Source organism: Nicotiana tabacum, chromosome 20 (genome assembly GCF_000715075.1).
Source record: "Nicotiana tabacum cultivar K326 chromosome 20, ASM71507v2, whole genome shotgun sequence".
Taxonomy (NCBI): domain Eukaryota; kingdom Viridiplantae; phylum Streptophyta; class Magnoliopsida; order Solanales; family Solanaceae; genus Nicotiana; species Nicotiana tabacum.
Window position 1 is genome coordinate 127298969 of NC_134099.1, and position 17084 is coordinate 127316052.

The window sequence follows — 17084 nt, forward strand, 5'->3', positions numbered from 1 at the left end:
AGGCCTTGAAGTAAGGGGCATTAGGGTGAGAACCTCGAAAGAGGCGGCCTAGGGAAAGTTAAGACATAAAAAAAATATTCTATCCATTTTGAACTACGATATGACTTGATCCTCTTCACCGAGGTACGTAGGCAGCTTAGAGGTTCATTCTGAGTTTAGTCGCATAAGTTCAAAAGATACATAATCCCCAATCATTGTCTGAATGAAGTACGATGGAGTGTAATTCATTCAATCAGCACTTAAAAATCGAACTGAGATACCATTTTTCTGTTAAACTTTAGATCCCATTTGATTTAAAGGGGGCAGCCGCTATGGTAAATTGGAGTCTTCAATAAAATGATTAATATCTTTTAGGAGGCTGCCAAACATTTGTATTGAAGTCCGAGGATTCGCTATGACTGCATGTTCGTCAAACCTTCGAGTTTTTGGTGTACCTTCACGATGTTTCAAATTAAGTGAGACTTGAACCCAAGATATTTGGCGAGAATGAAATTCTTGAATTACAATTTTTGAATATTAAAAAGGTCTTATAATCTCGAGGCTTCCACACCAAGATACAAAAATTTTGGTGAAGTCGCGCTAATTTGGAACTGTCGGCATATCAGAAACCGAAGTCAACTTCGAACTATCATTTGAAACTATCCTTAAAGCATTAAATTTTACATATTGGATATGTTTTAGATTATGAAGTTTAGTTCCCAATAAATCAAGTGGTTCGTGATTTCGATGTACCTACTTCAAGATACAAAACTTTTGGCGAAGTCGCACAAATCTGAAATCGTCAGTGTGTCAGAATTTAGTATTGATTTCGAAATATTATCTGAAACAATCCTTAAGGCATTAAATTTATATTTTGGATATGTTATATAGTTTGAAATTAAGTTTCCAATAGATCAAACGGTTCGTGGTTTCAACATTTCTACTTCAAGATACAAAACTTTTAGTGAAGTCGCGCAAATCTGAAATCATCAGCATGTCAGAATTTTACGTTAATTTTAAAATATTATCTGAAACTATCCTTAATGTATTAAATTTTTTATTTTGGATATGATTTACATTTCGAAGTTTGGTTTTTGAAAAATCAAACGGTTTGCAATTTCGATATTTCTACGCCAAGATATGAATTTTTGGGTTAGACCGCGCAAATCTGGAATTGATAGCATGGTGCAATATAAAGAGTTTTTCAAAATATTATCTGGGACGATTCTGAAGCTGTTTGATTAAGAATTTTGGATATATACTAGATTTTAAAGTCTAGTTTTGTTGAAATTAAACGGTTTGCAATTTTAATATTTCTACGCCGAGATATAAATTTTTGGGATTTTTTTATTTCTATACACTATTGGAAATTTTATTACCTTTAATGTCCATGTTTAGCTAATTACCCTACCTACACATGTTTTTTTTTTTACAAAATATATATATTCCACCTTAAAAGGCTTTCAATCCATTATTAGTGCCTTCAATTAAGGGATTTAGTTCCACCATTTTTTTTTCTCCTCTCTCCCCATTCTCTCCCGATCTTTTATTATTTGTGGCTTCACATTAAATATTATCCATAATCAAAATACTTGCATTCAAACCTCATTACACTGTATCTATGTCAAAGATCAAGACTTCGTCTCTATTAAATTTTCTTTGTTGTATCACTATAAATCCCAGCCTTTGGTGAAGTCTTTCTCCTGCAACCAGAAAACCTTGGGACAATCTGTTATTTTTAAAACTCAAGAAGAACTAAATTAAATTGCTTCCAGGATTTTTGTTCATGTTTGGAAATTGTAGGAATTCTTATATATCACATATAGTCATCATCTTGTGCGTACTTTAGATCATCAAATTTTTTCCGTGAATATAATCGTCCTTGCGTATACATGGTCATGTAACATCATGAAAGATTCATTTATTTTTCCAAACACTTTATGTAAAAAAATCTTTGAGAAAACACTTTTACAGAGTAGGGTTCATTTATTATAACGAGTTGAAATTACGGTTCCAACGTAACAGATATCGTCTAGCTAGGTTCAAATTCAGCGAACCAATGTTTATGCAACTCTCATTTCATTTGGTCCTAAAACGATAACCTTTGCACTCTACACACTCTCCACAGTAACACCACCCACCCCCAAACCCTCAACACCTAATCCCTTCCCCCTTCCCAAAATCGTCCTTCATTTTCTCCGTCCCCATTTTCAGATCAAACCCAAAAAATCAAACTGCAAAAAATTCCCCTGAAAAAAAATGGAACATCATACGACTACAAGCAGAGCTGAAGCAGAAAGATTATTATGCGTTGCAAAAAAACTCCTCCGCGAAAAAAATCTCGGACCTTGTAAATATTTTGCCCTTTTAGCACAAGAAACGTAGCCTTTATTAGAAGGTCCAAATCTGTCACGATCCAAATCCGGACTCGGTCGTGATGGTGCCTCTCGTGAAGATAAGGCCAACCGACACTTCCTCTTTTTTCAATTATTAACATTTAAGCATTAATAATTAGTCGAAACATGATAAAATAATTTAAAGTAGCAGATAATGTCATAAATACGCGGAAGAACAACACAACACAGCCCGATATCGGGGTGTCACTAGTCATGAGCATCTATAAAACCTAATACAAGTCTGAAAAATCCACCAACTATTACAAATGTCTGATAAGAGATGGAAATGATAAAGAGGGAGAAACACGGGACTGCGGACGTCAAGCAACTACCTCGTGGACTCTGATATATGTCGGGAGCTCTCAACTCGCATTGACAAGATCTGCAATGCCTGAATCTGCACACAGGGGTGCAGGGAGTAAAGTGAGTACTCCAACTCAGTGAGTAACAAATTTAAATAAAGACTGAAAGCAAGAAATCATGTAAGGCACAAAGCATTCTATAATGAAGCAGTAAAACCATTTTAAAATAGTAAATCAGTGAAAGATATGTAAAATTCTTTAACTCAAATGTAGTTTCATGAAAAGCATTTTTCAATGATTAAGCAGGTAATTGACAGTCAATTATGAAAGGTAAACACATAAAGGCTCGCCCCTCGAGCACAGTATCAACAAATCCGCCCCTCGGGCAACATCTCAGAACAGTACCAACCCCTCGGGCAATCACATAGAACAATAACAGCCCCTCGTGCTCAATCTCACATCACAATGGGTGCCCGCGCTCACTGGAGGTGTATAGACTCCTGGAGGGGCCCCTTACGGCCCAAGCGCAATATCAAGCTTCCTTGTGGCATCATCATTAGGCCCTCGGCCTCATAATCAGTATCAAATGTTTCCTCACAACATAGGCCCTCGGCCTTACTCAGTCAAAATCCTCACGAGCCACTCGGGCAGTAGTAAGACATGATTCTTAGCCCAAAAATATCACTAGAAGATCATGCAAGTGTTTAAAACAGAGTAAACATGGCTGAGTACGAAAACAGTGAAATATAACATGGCTGAGTTCAAGTATAAAGTCAAAACAGTGAGAAAATACCAGTAAAAATCCCTAAAGGGTTCAAATAGTTGGCACGAGGCCCAAAAATGGCATTCAACCCAAATAATAATGATATCAAATAGATTTCAGTCAAATGCGCGGTAAAATCATCAATCGGGACGGACCAAATCACAATCCCCAATAGTGCACGACCCCACGCTCGTCACCAAGCATGTGCCTCACCTCAATATAGCACTACGATGTGCGATCCGGGGTTTCAAACCCTCAGAACATCATTTACAATCATTACTCACCTCGAACCGGTCAAATCTCTAGCTCGTGACGCCTTTGTCCCTCGAATCGGCCTCCACTCGTGTCGAATCTATCCAAAATCAGAACGAGGACGTCAAAATATGCTATGGGAACGAAGCCCAAGCGAAAATAATCAAAATACAACACAAATCCCGAAATTACCAAAACCCGACCCCCGAGCACACGTCTCGGAATTCAATAATTTTTACATCAATAGATTCCTCATCTCCCCACGAGTTCATACATATCAAAAGTTCTGAAATCCGACCTCAAATGGTCCTTCAAATCCTCAAGCAAAAGTTTAAGTTTCCAAGCCCTAGTTTCCAAAATTTCCAGCCTTAATTTCTATAATTTCTAGCTCTAATCCGTGAAATAATAGCATAGGAACGAGTTTTATAGCCCGTTTGGCCAAGCTGCAAAAATAAGCTTATTTTGAGAAGTACTTTTGGTGAGAAGTAGTTTGTGTTTGGCTAATTAGTTTGAAAAGAACTTTTGAGAAGCAATTAGTGTTTGGCCAAGCTATAAAAAACTACTTCTTAGTGTATTTTTCTCAAAATTACTTCTGAAAAAAGTGTTTTTGGAGAGAAGCTACTTTTTCTGCTTCTCCAAAACTGCTTCTGTTTCTCCTCAAAAGCACTTTTTTTCTTCCAAAAGCTTGGCCAAACACCTCAATTTTTGGCCAAAAGTGCTTTTGGCCCAAAAAAAAGCGATTTTGGCCTAAAAAAAGCTTGGCCAAACAGGCTATTAGGTCCAAATTCCTTACCTCAATGAAGTTCCCTTGAAATCCCTCTTTCAAATCATCCAAAAAGCTCTAAAGCCGAGATAAAAATGGTGAAATAGCTCAAATTTCGCGAAGGCCACAATTTATACCTTCTGCCCAGTCATTTTTGCATTTGCGGCTATATTTCCGCTTCTGCGGTACCGCATTTGTGGTTTTTCCTCCGCTTCTACGGAAATCACTTATTCCCCTTATTCCGCATTTGCGGTCCCCTACTCGCATCTACGACATCGCAGATGCGGTCCTCCTAGCTGCTTTTGCGGTTCCTGCTCCTCAAGCCATTTTCGCTTCTGCGATCAAATCCTCCGCTTATGCAGCGCCGCACCTGCGGTCCACAATTCGCAGGTGCGGAAATACTAGAAGCAGCAAATTCAGCAGCTGCAACAAAGTCCAAACAGAACCTTTAACCATTCGAAATCACCCCGAGGCCCCCGGGACCTCAACCAAAAGCACAAACATATCCTAATACCTTGTTCAAACTTGTACCAATCTTCAAAACACCTCGAACAATATCGAATCAACCTAAACACATCGAATTCAAGCCAAATTTTCTAAAATCTTTCAAATTTCGCTTTTGATCAAAAACCCAACCAAACCACGTCTGAATGACCTAAAATTTTGCACACACGTCCCAAATGATACAACGGAACTACTGCAACTCTCGGAATTTTATTCTGACCCCTGTATCAAAATCTCGCCTACCAACCGGAAATCACTAAAATATCAACTTCGCCAATTCAAGGCTAAATCTACTACGAACCTCCAAAACTCATTCCGATCACACTCCTAAGTCACAAATCACCTCCCGAAGCTAACTGAACCATCGGAACTCACATTCGAGCCCTCTAACACATAAGTCAACTTCCAGTTGACTTTTCCAACTTAAACTTCCTTAAAAGAGACTGTGTCTCAAACCTTACCAAAATCATTCCGGATTCGATCCGACCAACCCGATACCACAAAACATGGATAACAAAGCATACAGAAGCGGAAATAGGGAAGACGGAGTAATAACTCATGAGACGACTGGCCGGGTCGTCACAAAATCAGATCTTAGCCATTACTGAAGTTCATTTTAAGTTGTAGTTGTATTTAACTGGGTAGAAATAATTTTTATACAAATTTTATACAATATGCCTTTTGTATATTTTGTATCTAATTTATACATAGTAAAAATAAATTTCATACAACGAATTATATATTGTACAACTTATCTACAACTTTCACACATTATTTCTACCTAGTTAAATACAACTACAATAACATACAACTTAAATACAAATTTTATACAATATGTCTTTTGTATATTTTGTATCTAATTTATACATAGTAAAAATAAATTTCATACAACTAATTATATATTAAACAACTTATCTACAATTTTTATACATTATTTCTACTCAGTTATATACAACTACAATATCATACAATTTAAATATAATTTTGATACAATATTGTTCAACTTTCATATAATAGTTAAATAAATAAAAGAAAAATATATAAACAACATAATACAATTTTTCTACAATTTTACTACAATTTCTGCAGTATAATGTATGTCATGTCTTCTTCTTCTTCTTCGAGTTTCAATCTGAAATTCAGCCAAAACCAAGTCTAATCTTCACCAAAACTCCTCAAAATTGAGATATAAACTCCAAACCATATTCTCAATTATTTGCAACAACATCCAATCCAAACAAATAATAATTTTTGAAAACCCAAATTCGAATTTAAAGCTTCAAAGCTTTGTAATGGCTGTCAATGGTGGAATTGCTGCTCTATTTTCCTTTGCTTTATATTACTAAAATTAGGGATTGAGAGATAGAGAGACACGTAGAGAGAATTCTCAATTCTTTGCAACAACATCCAATTCAAACAAACAATGTTTTTTGAAAACCCAAATTCGAATTTAAAGCTTCAAAGCTTTTTAATGGTTGTCAATGGTGAAATTGCTGCTCTCTTGTGCAAGATACGTGGGGGAAGGGGTGGGATGTGGAGAGAGAAATGTGGGGGAGTGGAAATATGTTAGAGTAATTTTAGGACACTAATTATTATCATTAATTCCCTTAAAATATACATAAATGGTAATTGGGTATATAAAATGTAATTATAGTAAAACTTGAGTAGAGAGGATAATATAATTTCATATAGTGTATAGGAATGTAAAAATTCCTAAATTTTTGTATGAGACTGTGCAAATCTAGAATTGATAGCGTGGTGCAATATAAAGTTGATTTCAAAATATTATCTAGGACGATTATGAAGTTGTTTAATTGAGAATTTTGGATATGTTCTAGCTTTTGAAGTCTAGTTTTCTTCAAATTAAATGGTTTGCAATTTTGATATTTCTATACCAAGATATAAATTATTTTGGTGAGACTGCGTAAATCTGAAATTGATAGCGTGGTGCAATATAAAGTTGATTTCAAAATATAATTTGGGACGATCCTGAAGTTGTTTGATTAAGAATTTTGGATATGTTCTAGATTTTGAAGTCTAGTTTTCAAAAAATCAAACGGTTTGCAATTTCAATATTTCTACACTAAGATATTATTTTTTTGGTGAGACTGCGCAAATCTAAAATTTTCAACGTGGTGGAATCTAAAGTTGGTTTCAAAATATTATCTGGGACGATTCTGAAGGTATTTGATTCTAAATTTAGGATATATTTTAGATATTGAAGTCTAATTTTCGATAAATTAAACAGTTCGTTATTTGGACTCTCCCACGACAAAATATGAATCTTTTATTACTGTCACGACCCCAGTTCGCCCTCTGTGAACTATCGTGACGGCACCTAGTCTCTACGACTAGGTAAGACTAACAAATGCGGAACATAAACGAAACTTGCGGAAGAAATAATCAAAAATCAAAATAGCTAAATGGAAACAATAGTTATAATGTCGCTCGGCATATACAACACAACATTCTCAAACCAAGTACACTATCCCAAAACCCAGAAACTCACGGAAACACAAGCCTTTGGAATGTCTAACTCCAGAATATCTAACAAGAAAGAAAATACAGAAGGGCAATGTTTAACAGCTAGAATAGAAAGGGACTCCTCGGTCTGCGGACGCAGCAGATGTACCTCGAAGTCTCTAGAGCAGTTGTCTCCCTCAAAGATGGTAGGCCTGAGTAGCGGTACCTGGATCTGCACATGAAAAATATGCGCAGAAAGGGCATGAGTACACCATAGCGATACTCAGTAAGTGCCAAGCCTAACCCGGTTGGGTAGTGACGAGGAAGGTCAGGGCCCTACTGAGGTTAAATAAAATATAAAGATCAACAGTATAAAACAGAACAGCATAAATAAGTACAACAGTAAAATAACACAGGATGTACAGGACAGTAACAACTATACAGAAACAAGGTAAACACGCAAAGAAATACAGCTCAGCACCAATAATCACGATCGGGGATCTCCCAGGATCCCGTCCCGTAGTCCAACTCATAGTGCGCGAGGATCTACTGGAATCCCGTTCCGTAGTTCCAAATGTAAATACCCAGTACTGGGGGAATCTACGGGGTGCATTCCCGTAGTTCCATATAACTGTGCAGGGGGATCTACCGGAATCCCACATCCGTAGTCCCAAAATAAACAAACAAGGGGAGGCTACCAGAATCCCACATCCGTAGTCCTAAAATAAATACACAACAGCAACAAAAAAATATACAGAAATGGTAAAACTTCATATTAAGGCAACAAGTGATTCTAGCCTAGCATGCTGCACAGAATTCAAGTAAGGCATGTTGAGCAAATAAAGCAATTAAGTCACTTAGACATGCTTTCTTAAGCTAACAACAGGTTTAATAGTGCAAGTAATAGAGACAGGAAAGGAAACATACTAGTAATTACTTAAAGAAAACAGGAATTTCAACAATTAGCACAAGTACGCACTCGTCACCTCACGTACAAGGCAATTCAATTACCAAATATACCAATCCTAAGGGGAAGGTCCCCCACACAAGGTTAGACAAGCCACTTACCACGAACCGGCTCAAAATCAACCCGAGACCACGTTCTTGCCAAGAGTACTCGACTCCAAATGGCCCAAATCTATTCAATTCAATTGCATAATGTAAATAACACTTCAAGTAACTGATTCTACAATTAAATTCTAAGCTAATACATGAAATTATGTAAAATGACCAAAATGCCCCTCGGGCTCACATCTCGGAATTAGGTAAAATTTATATTTCCATAAACCTCGCACTCTCACAAGTTCAGTCATATCAAAAGTACCAAAATCGGACCTCAACTTATCCCTCAAATGATCATTCAAAGGCCTCTAATTAGACAAGCCCTAACCCCCCAATTACCACTGATTTTCCTTAATTCTTCATGCTTAAATTGATAAAAATCATTCCAATAACAAGTTCATGGACCAAAGACCTTACCCTAATGAACTCCTCTGAAAATCCCTCTTGAAATGTGCTCCCCAAGCTTCTTCCCGTTTTGAAAAAAGATGAAAAATGGCTAAATTTCACGAAGGCAAGAATTTATATGTTATGCCGAGCGATTTCCGCATTTGCGGCCCTGGGACCGCATCTGCAGTCCCGCTTCTGCGGAGCCACGGTCATACCTACGATATTTCATTAAAGAAAGACTTTCCGCATCTGCGACTACCTTACCGCAGATGCGGTGCTGCTTCTGCGGTTACCTGACCGCATCTGCGGTCGACTCCCTTTTTGCCTCAAACCGCTTCTCCGACCCTTGAGACACTTTTGCAGCACCGCACCTGCGCAACCCAAACCGCAGGTGCAGTTATGACAGAACCAGCACCTGAAGCTGCAACTCAAACTCCAAAATCTTTCCGTCAACTATCTGAATTCATCCCGAGGCCTCCGAGACATCAACCAAAGGCACGAACAAGTCACAACCCACTATCCAAGCTTGTACCAATCCTTAAAATACCTAAAATAACATCGAAACCTCGAATTAACCATGGATTTAAGCCTAAGAACTCCAAAATTCTCAAAATACACTTTCGATCAAAAAGTCTATCAAACCTCGTCCAAATGACCTGAAATGTTGCACATACGTCACATTCAACAATACAGAGCTACTCCAACTTTTGGAAATATCATTCCGACCCTCGGATCAAAATCTCACTATCGGACCGGAAACTTCAAAATTCAACTTTCGGCATTTCAAGCCTAAATTAGCTACGGACCTCCAAAACACAATCCGAACACGCTCCTAAAATCGAAATCACCCAACGGAGATAACAGAACCATTGGATTTCCATTCTGAGGTCGTCTTCACAATGTTCCGACTACGGTCAACTTTCCAACACTTAAACTCTCATTTAGGGACTAAGTGTCCCAAAACACTCCGAAACTCGAAACCAAACATCCTGGTAAGTCAAAATAGCAGAAATAAACTTGGGGAAAGCAGTTAATAGGGGATTGGGGAGTAAATTCTTAAGATGACCGGACGGGTCGTCACATCCTCCTACATATAAACATTCGTTCGTCCTTGAACGAGCATAAAGACATACCTGAAGAAGTGAAAAGAGGAGGGTAATGGCTGCGCATATCTTGCTTGGTCTCCCAGGTCACCTCCTCGACCGGCTGGCCCCGCCACTAAACCTTTACTGATGCAATGTTCTTTGACCTCAGCTTTCTAACCTGCCTGTCCATTATTGCCACTAGCTCCTCAACATAAGATAGATCCTTGTCCAACTGGACTGAACTGAAATCCAACACGTGCGACGGATCACCGTGATACCTCTGAAGCATTGAAACATGGAATACCGGATGAACTCCGGCCAAGCTGGGAGGTAAGGAAGCTCATAAGCAACCTCTCCAACATGCCTCAATATCTCAAAAGGGCCAATAAATCTCAGACTCAACTTTCCTTTCTTCCCAAATCTCATGACGCCCTTCATAGGCGAAACCCGAAGCAGAACCCGCTCTCCAACCATATAGGAAACATCATAAACCTTTTGGTCCGCGTAACTCTTCTATATGGACTGGATTGTGCGGAGTCTATCCTGAATCACCTTAACCTTCTCCAAAGCATCCTGAACTAAGTCTGTGCCCAATAATCTAGCCTCACCCGGCTCAAACAAACCCACCGAGGATCTACACCGTCTCCCATATAAAGCCTCATATGGTGCCATCTAAATGTTGAACCGATAGCTGTTGTTGTAAGCAAACTCCGCCAATGGCAAGAAATGATCCCAAGACCCTCCAAACTCAATCACACGTGCACGGAGCATATCCTCAAGAATCTGAATAGTGCGCTCGGACTGTCCGTCTGTCTGAGGGTGAAATGTGTACTCAACTCCACCTAAGTACCCAACTCATGCTGAACGGCTCTCCAGAACCGTGATGTGAACTGAGTACCTCTATCTGAAATGATGGACACTGGAATACCATGCAGACGAACAATCTCCCGGATATAAATCTCCGCCAACCGCTCCGAGGAATAAGTAGTACACACAGGAATAAAGTGAGCGGACTTGGTCAGCCGATCCACAATCACCCAAATAGCATCGAACTTTCTCAAAGTCTATGGGATCCCAACTATAAAGTTCATGGTGATCCGCTCCCACTTTCACTCCGGAATCTCTATCTGCTGAAGTAACCCACCCGACTCTGGTGCTCATACTCACCTGTTGACAGTTGAGGCACCAAGCTACAAATCCAACTATATTCTTCTTCATCCACCTCCACCAGTAGTGCTGCCTCAAATCCTAATACATCTTCGCGGCACCCGGATGAATAGAACACCGCAAGCTATGGGCCTCCTCTAGAATCAACTCTCAAAGCCCATCAACATTGGGTACACAAATCTGACCCTACATCCTCAATACCCCATCATCACCAATGGTCACATCCTTGGCATCACCGTGTTGAACCTTGTCCTTGAGGACAAGCAAATAAGGGTCATCATACTACCGCTCCCTGATACGATCAAATAAGGAAGACCGAGAAACCACGCAAGCTAAAACCCAACTGGGCTCTAAAAGATCCAATATCACAAACTGGCTATCTAAGGCCTGAATATCCATCGCCATAGGTCTCTCTGATACTGGTAAATAAGCCAAACTCCCCAAACTCTCTGCCCGGCAACTCAAAGCATCGGCCACCACATTGTCCTTGCCCGGATGATACAAAATAGTGATGTCGTAGTCCTTCAGCAACTCTAACCACCTCCTCTGGCAAAAATTTAGATCCTTTTGCTTGAACAAGTGTTGTAAGCTTCGATGGTCAGTATAAATCTCGCAGGGAACCCCATATAAATAATGGCGCCAAATCTTCAGGGCGTGAATAATGGCAGCTAACTCAAGGTCATGAACAGGTAGTTCTTCTCATGTATCTTCAACTGTCTGGACGCGTAGTCAATCACCCTACCGTCCTGCATCAACAGCGTTCCAAGGCCAACCCGCGAGGCATCACAATAGACCGTATAAAACCCCGAGCCTATAGGCAATATCAAAACTGGGGTTGTAGTCAAAACTGTCTTGAGCTTCTGAAAGCTCGTCTCATACTCCTCCGTCCACTTGAATAGAGCACCCTTCTGGGTCAACCTGGTCATAGGGGTTGCAATCGATGAAACCCCTCCACAAAACGACAGTAGTAGCCCGCCAAACCAAGGAAATTGCGGATCTCAGTAGCTGAGGATGGTCTAGGCCAACTCTATACAGCTCTATCTTCTTCGGATCCACATGAATACCCTCACTCGATACCACGTGGCCTAAGAATGCCACTTAATCCAACCAAAACTCACATTTTGAGAACTTAGCATATAACTTCTTCTCCCTCAGAGTTTGAAGCACAATCCTCAGGTGCTGCTCATGATCTTCCTGACTCCGGAAATACACCAGAATATCATCAATAAAGACAATGACAAACGAGTCAAGATACAGCCGGAACACACTGTGCATCAAATGCATAAAGGCTGCTGGGGCATTGGTCAGCCCAAATGACATAACAAGGAACTCGTAATGACCATACCGAGTCCTGAAAGCAGTGTTCGGGATATCTGGCTCCCGAATCTTCAACTGATGGTAACCTGAGTGCAAGTCAATCTTAGAAAACACATGTGCGCCCTGAAGCTGGTCAAATAGATCATCAATATGAGGCAAAGGATAACGGTTCTTAACTGTAACTTTGTTCAACTAGCGATAATCAATACACATACGCATAGAACCATCCTTTTTTATCACAAACAAGATAGGAGCACCCCAAGGTGATACACTGGGCCGAATAAAACCCTTATCAAGAAATTTCTGTAACTGATCCTTCAACTCAGGAGGAGCCATACGATACGGAGGAATAGAAATAGGTTGAGTGCCTAGCAACAGATCAATGCCAAAATCAATATCTCTATCAGGTGACATGCATGGAAGGTCAGCTGGAAACACATCGAAAAAATCTCGTACTACTAGAACGGAATCAACTGAAGGAGTATCAATGATGACATCTTTCACATAAGCTAAATACGCGTCACACCCCTTCTCAACCATATGCTGAGCTTTAAGAAAAGAAATAACTCTACTGGGAGTGTGATCTAAAGTACCCCTCCACTCAACATGCGGTACACCTTGCATAGCCAGCGTCACGGTTTTGGCGTGACAATCAAGAATAGCATAAGGGGGCGACAACCAGTCCATGCCCAACATAATGTCAAAATCTACCATGCTAAGCAACAATAGATCGGCTCTGGTCTCAAAATTACTAAGAGCAACCAAACATAACCGATAAACACGGTCCACAACAAGAGAATCTCCCACAGGAGTAGAAACATAAACAGGGAAACTCAAGGAATCCCGAGATACACCCAAATGTGGAGCAAAATAAGAAGACACATAAGAATAAAAGGAGCCTGGATCGAATAGAACCGATGCATCTCATTGACAAACCAGTATAATACTTGTGATGATAGAATCGAAGGCAACAGCCTTGGTACGGGAAGCTCTTGGATTCAGAACAAAAAACGCTAAAAATTATCAGTTCTTTTTTTTCTCAGTTTTCGCTTCAGATTCTTAAACAAAAAAAAATACTACGCTTCCTTTTCTGGTTTTCGTTCGAATGTGGAGGTCATTTGAGTTTTGGTATTGATTCTAGGTCACTCGAGTCATCGATTGCTTGCCAATTGAGGTCCGTTCGAAATCGCGAGTTCCTATTCCTTGGATGTTGTTTGTCGTAGATTTTCACTGTCAGATTTAGTTGTATTTGATTGCGAGCAGAATTAATTAAGAGCGTTTTCAGGTTCATCTCTTTTCTCTTCTGTATTTTCTGAGTTGTTGATCTAAATATGATGATAGCCATTAGGAGATGAGAAGTTTGCTTGGATTTAGATTCTTGTACCGCTAGTGTGCCAAGTTTGTGTTTGAGCTATCTTAATATGACATGCTTACTAGCTTCTTTTGGAATTGGATTATGTGAATAAAATCTTCAATCAAACTTTTGTGAGCTTTATAAGTAAAATGAACTGATCGTATTTGCTTCAAAATTATTAATATACTACTACTTTGATCTTCCGGTCTATTAAAAGTGAAGTTGACTATTTCAGTTTTTTTGTTTTGTTTCTTTAAAGGATAGAAATCAGTTATTGTTTGAATAGGTCAAATGCTTTTTTTCTAAAAATAATAATAAATAAAGTTTTCCCGCATGTCACTTTAGTAATTTCAAGGGTATTTGACGTTATTTTTGTTTGGTAACGAGTTTATCACCAACCTTGTTAAATTCAAGCTATGTGAAGTAGATTCTAAAAAGAGATTAATTGACTCCCAATTTGTAGTGAATGTGCTTTGTTAGTTCCAACTCTCCACTGTAATTTAGTCACATGTCCTAACTTTGAGGAAATATGATTAAGTCACTTCATTTTAGTCCTTGTGAAGTGCTAAACCAAAACAAATGGATTGCTGGTTATGACTAAGTTATATCTGATTGCCATATAAGGTGATAGAGGATTAATGTATGTCCCATGATGTGCATGTCTTCTGTTCGTAGTTTAAGGCTATATTTTCGGTGTGAAACCCAGCTAGTTTGGCGAACTTATTGGGCAATAAATCAATCTTATTCAATTTTCGGATGTTTTGTGACTTTACTTGCTTATTAAATCACCAGTATTAATCATTCACCTTTGCTTTTATTAGCCACCCAGTCTCTTTCTTAAATGTTCATTTTTGCTTTGGATACTTATTCAGGATACTTTACTTAGTTGGTAATTGATTCTGTTGGACATGAAATTGTTTGGATAACTATTGGGTCGTGGGAATTAGGAGAATGACCAAAGTCCATTAGTAATTAATCACTCTCATGTCATAGGATTGGGCTTGGTCAAATGCATGAAATAAGAAGTTAAAGGAAAATGAGCATGATTTAGATTTTGCTTTTACTTAGTTTTCTTTATTTATTTTGCTATATTGACCGCTAGTAGCATGTTTAGGCCGACAAAATTTGGGTAGGCAAGCCTTAGGATTTTTTTTTTTTTGAGGCGAGAGGTCGTTCCCTTAGTTAAATTTATCCGGGGAATGCCCCGAAGGATTTGTATATATTTTATCCGGGGTATGCCCTGAGGTATTTGTATTTGGAAGTTGAGAGCAAAACTCAGAGTACTTTTATTCTTGTTTTATTTTATTAGGTGGGGAGGATCTCGAGCCTCTTTTGATTGTTTATTTTCGTTTTGTGTGCTTTTACATCAATTAGAATATCCTTTAAAGCCAACTAGATCGGAGATACAACCGTACTAGTTACGGGACTTAGGGAGTGCCTAACACCTTCTCCCCGAGTCAAATGAACCCCATTACCCAAATCTCTGGTGCGGACTTAGTTTTGGAGTCCAAAGTATTTTAAAGGAAAAATCATGTTTAAAAACGGTGACCTGCCATACCGAAATCAATGTCAGATGGTGACTCTGAGTTATTTCCTTTTAAACACAATTTTTATCACGTTCTAATTGGAAAACCCTTTTCAAGCTTTACAAATTCTTTTATTAATTTTAAGAAGGTTAAATGAGGTTTGTAAAAAAAAAGGGTGTGACAGCTCTGGCGACTCTACTGGGGAGTTGAAGGTTCGAGCTAGTACTTGATCTTGTTGACTTTTTAGGATGTTCGATTGAGGCTTTTTATGTGTTTTATTTGCTTTATTTGATTTTTATTTTATGTCGTTTTATTATTTGCTAGTTGCTTATTTGTTTACAATATTTCCTTTATGTGTTATTGTTTTATAAATTGTTATCATTTGCATAATCCGAGTCTTCTTTCTGCAACAAGTCTTCCGGAGTAGGTTTGAGCGTACACGGCCTTTTTGTGAGTCACCTGTGTCATTAGGGGGTGGCGTGGGAGCGTGAAGTGGGCGGACAGCTAAAGCAGCCGCCATCGACCAAGTGTCTCCCCAAATTGCCTTGTCTAGTGAACCCAAACTGTAGGTCAGCCTTTAGGTCATGCTTATGTGCATCATATCATTTAAACCTAGCAAGGTTCGGTCTCAAGCACCGTGTCCCGTTGTAGGAGGCCTATCCAAATTATGTCAAAATGGGCTTATGGCCCAAAAAGACATTTAATCATCCCTATGTGCTGCATGCTGCATCTCTTTAAGGGTAAAGGATCATTTAGCGGACCAAGGATATTTGAGGGTGAAATATAAAATGAAGCAAGCAGGGCCCACACACATTTTTCTTTCATAGTTTTTCAAAAATCAAAAAAAAAATTCCAAAAAGATTTTACATTTTCCATCATTTTTCATAAAGACAAAAAAAATAGTTTTTCCAAATTAGTTGCATTTTTAAAAGAGTTTTCTCCCATGTCTGATCTTCCCGAACTACGCGAACCTGATTCTCGTCTTTCGGGGCGGGATACGTAGGCAACTCACATAGGTTCCGATCTTCCTAGTTAGTCTTAGGTTCTTGGATTTGCGGGGTCTTAGCCAAATCTTGCATGTCTAACCACTTTTGGCCACATCGGCCATTCTTGCAAAATGGGGTTATTTTTGTAAAAGTGGTTCAATTACCCATGTCTTAGGATCTTGAGTCCACAACTAGGTATCATATTACTTTAAAGTCCTTCCTTTTTGATTTTGCATCTTTAGCTACTTCGGGCCATATCGGTCATTTTTGCAAAATGGGTCATTTCTGCAAATTAATTTTGGGTCATGATTATTGGGAGTTCGAATCCATATAAGCCTTAGTTAGGTATGTCCATGTCTTTGAGGTCATCTTTGTTGAGTTTGTGCTAGTAGCCACATTTTGGCTACGTAGGTCATTTTGCAAAAATAGCCTTAATCATGCCTTCCATGTGTCCAATAGAAGGTGTCGTGGCATCACATGTGTCTTGAGTCACTAACTCTATTTGATCTTATTTCTCCCATTCAGGTATGTATCAATTTGCTAGAGTTTGAGCATGGCAAATACTACAGGACAATTCTAGTCAAGACCATTGCATGCACGAGCTACTTGAGGAGCCTTTTTATGTTTTTGAATCTATTATTCATATTCTACTTTCTAGTCTTGTACAGTAGTATTCAGTCATTTAGTTGGTGTCAGAGTTGTCATAGTATAGTTTAGTTTGTCGAGTCTCTCATTATCGTACCTCCTGTTTTGTATTTGAAAAACCAAAAAAGTTAAA